Source organism: Rana temporaria, chromosome 1, assembly GCF_905171775.1.
Source record: "Rana temporaria chromosome 1, aRanTem1.1, whole genome shotgun sequence".
In the NCBI taxonomy this organism is placed as follows: Eukaryota; Metazoa; Chordata; class Amphibia; order Anura; family Ranidae; genus Rana; species Rana temporaria.
This window is the reverse complement of record NC_053489.1, coordinates 267,815,566-267,819,237: the sequence shown is the minus strand read 5'-3', so window position 1 is coordinate 267,819,237 and position 3,672 is coordinate 267,815,566. Positions and strand designations below refer to the sequence as shown.

Genomic DNA, 3,672 nt, shown 5'->3' with positions numbered 1-3,672 from the left:
TCATAAGTACAGTTACAGTGCATATTTTTAGCACTGTATTAGTGTCACTGTCTCCCAAAAGTATAAGTGTCCGATTGTGCGCCACAATATCGCAGTCCTGCTATTGATCACTGTCATTGCTAGTATAAAAAAAATTCTACTATGTACCCCATAGTTTGTAGACGCTATAACTTTTGCGCAAACCAATCAATAAATGCTTTACGGGATTTTTTTTCCAAAAATATGTTTTAGAATACATATTGGCCTAAATTTTTTCAACAAGAGGCACAGACATTTTGTTCCCGAAAACTGAAAAGAACAGATATTACACTTGATCTTAGCCAAAAGGCAGAGAAGCAAATTGTATACAACTATTTCAAACATTGCACATCAGAGCCTTCGACATATCTCACTTCCATAATATATCCCAAAATAAAAGAGATTATTTCTCATTTTAAGATAGTAAGCAGACCATACCAATAATTTTATTTCTGTTCCTTGTCCATCTGTATCTGTCTTTGGGGGCAACAATAAGGTAGAGTAAATGAAGGGTCATGGATGGAGGGGCGCAACACCAAAATCAAAAATCTTCAAAAAATTGTGAGCTATTTCCTTAAAGTCTCTGAAAGCTAAAACAGGTTAATACAATGTTTTATCTTGGGCAAATCCTATATCACACCATCATGATCAGACAAAATAGGTAGTGCATGAACACATATTTCAGATGTTAACAAGAGAAGGCAGATTTGTAATTTGATATGGGCCTGGTTTAAAATGCTTTTTGAAAACTATTAAGGAAGGAAGTTGCTTACTTTTTTCTTTATAATCTAACCTTGCTATACCAACAGTAGTGGAAATGTTTATACATGTATGTGGCAATTTGAATTAATAATTGTGGTTTCATGATGTTAGAATCATATTTGGAAGGGGGGTGCCCTGATGATGATGTGACCAGATTTGACACGTGCAGGATCCTGGTTCCCAATTCCCACTGAATACTGTGCCACTTGTCCGGAAATGGGTTTGGTGATGGAGTCAGTTAGTGGGGGCATTTGGATCTTGTGCATCACTGTCAGGAGTGTGTAATATATAAAATATAGATGGACTTTCCCTTTTGCAGTCAAGTTTTCTGTCAACGGAAAATCATACTCCTTCGCTAACCTTCAGGAGGGAAAACGCATATTACTACAACTCACATTCATCTCACAAGAGGTGGAAATGGATACCTCCTCAACCGGCACTGGTTCAACCAAAAGACCCACTCCAACGAGCCCTCAATCTCCCCTTTGGAACAAAGGAAAGATGAAGAAAATCAAAGACAGTGGTCCCACCTGACTTCATTCTCTTTCTACACCACCATTTTCCTATCTCAGACCTAGAGTCTGACCACAGACCTGTCTGTGAACACTATTAAGGCATCCTCCTTCCCCGGGGTTGTTTGTTTTTATCTATTTATAACCCCCCCCTTCTTTTTTAATCCATGCCTGCCTTACAGTTTTTCAGACTTTTATGGACTTACCTAAAATGTATTTATTTATTATTATATTTAATTTAATATTTTTTTTTTGTGCTCAAATGTTTTGCCGTGCTAAATGTAGCAATTTTTTTAATGATATGGGCATCCTGTGCAGGGGTGGTCCACATGTGCCTCCATTTACCCCTTAGAAACCCATGGGCCTCTGATGGATAGGTTGTCTGATCACCAAGGGTCAGACTACTTTCTGTTCTAGTTTTGAGGTTTTAGGAGGTGTCTCCCCTCCTGAACCCTGGTTCTACATGTTAGGAGACTTTTCCTTATCTTTCATCCTTTTTCCTCTCTCTTTACTCTTTTATTTTATTCTTCCCTAAATGCCTAACCTTCTCGTATTTCACAGAACTTCATGTCCCTGATTTGCAGATGGATATCTTTTCCCCCTACTACTGGTTGGGAGAAATTCCTGAAACGCCTCAGATTAGAAGACTACTAGGGGTGAGTGGGGACGTTGAAAGTGTGTATGCCTCCCCTGGCTCTCATGGCTAGCTCACAAATCCATCTTAAAATAGCCTCCCACAATGTCAAAGGTTTGAATTCCCCAATCAAATGAAGAAACATTTTGGACTATTACAAATTAAATTAGATGTCCTTTTACTCCAAGAGACACACTTTCCTATATGGTATAGTCTCAAATACTTACACACATATTTCCCCCAATTTCACCTAGCTAATGCAGAAAATAAAACCAAGGGGGTAGCCATTATTTTTTCAAAGTCCTGCAAATTTGAAAAATCCTTTGAATATATTGATCCCGAAGGGAGAATTTTATTAATACAATGCACAATAGAAGGACACCTATATTCCCTAATTTCTTATTATGCCCCTAACAGAGGTCAAGCTGCCTTTTTTAGGACCATGATGAAAACTCTAAGCCCTATGTTAGTAGGCACAGTAATTTTTGGGGGAGATTCAAACGCAGCATTCAATCAGGCTCTTGACAAATCCATTGACAACAGAAAACAAAACAAACAAAAAAAAACTGCCCCTGCGCAAGAGTGGATTGTCCAATAATCAGAAGGGCTATGGCGATGCTGATACCGCAATCACTGGCCATGCTGCCCTTTAAGGTTTGGGGTATCCTAGTACAGACTAGAAAAAACAAAAAATGGCACACCAGCCTAGTGTATTACCGTTATGGCAAATTTTATTAAAATACTAAGTAAAAAAAACCTACTCACAATTGTAGTGGAGGAATTCACAATAAGACAATTATTCCATGATGGCTGCAGCATATAGAACCCGAACCATGCTCCAAATAGTCATAGCCTTAAGTCTATAAAAGGTTTGAATTCCCCAATCAAATGAAGAAACATTTTGGACTATTACAAATCACTTAAATTAGATGTCCTTTTACTCCAAGAGACACACTTTCCTATATGGTAAAGTCTCAAATACTTACACACATATTTCCCCCAATTTCACCTAGCTAATGCAGAAAATAAAACCAAGGGGGTAGCCATTATTTTTTCAAAGTCCTGCAAATTTGAAAAATCCTTTGAATATATCGATCCCGAAGGGAGAATTTTATTAATACAATGCACAATAGAAGGACACCTATATTCCCTAATTTCTTATTATGCCCCTAACAGAGGTCAAGCTGCCTTTTTTAGGACCATGATGAAAACTCTAAGCCCTATGTTAGTAGGCACAGTCATTTTTGGGGGAGATTCAAACGCAGCATTCAATCAGGCTCTTGACAAATTCATTGACAACAGAAAACAAAACAAACAAAAAAAAACTGCCCCTGCGCAAGAGTGGATTGTCCAATAATCAGAAGGTCTATGGCGATGCCGATACCAAAATGACTGGCCTTGCTGCCCTTCAAGGATCGGGGTATTCTAGTACGGACTAGAAAAAACAAAAAATGGCACACCAGCCTAGTGTATTACCGTTATGGCAAATTTTATTAAACTACTAAGTAAAAAAACCTACTCACAATTGTAATGGAGGAATTCACAATAAGACAATTATTCCATGATGGCTGCAGCATATAGAACCCGAACCATTCTCCAAATGGTCATAGCCTTAAGTCTATAAAACAATATCCAAACAAATCCAAACCCCCCAAATACCAAATGACTCGTCCAACCACAGAAAGCGAAAAAAATGCCAGAATAATTTTGGCCCATAATCTTACTGATACTTGGAGGGAATTAAAT

At 38.0% G+C, this 3,672-nt stretch overlaps 1 pseudogene; it reads right to left on the bottom strand.

Annotated features, from left to right (window-relative positions):
- Nucleotides 1-200: 200 nt before the first annotated feature.
- On the bottom strand, nucleotides 201-340 carry LOC120925133 (annotated as a pseudogene).
- Nucleotides 341-3,672: the final 3,332 nt, after the last annotated feature.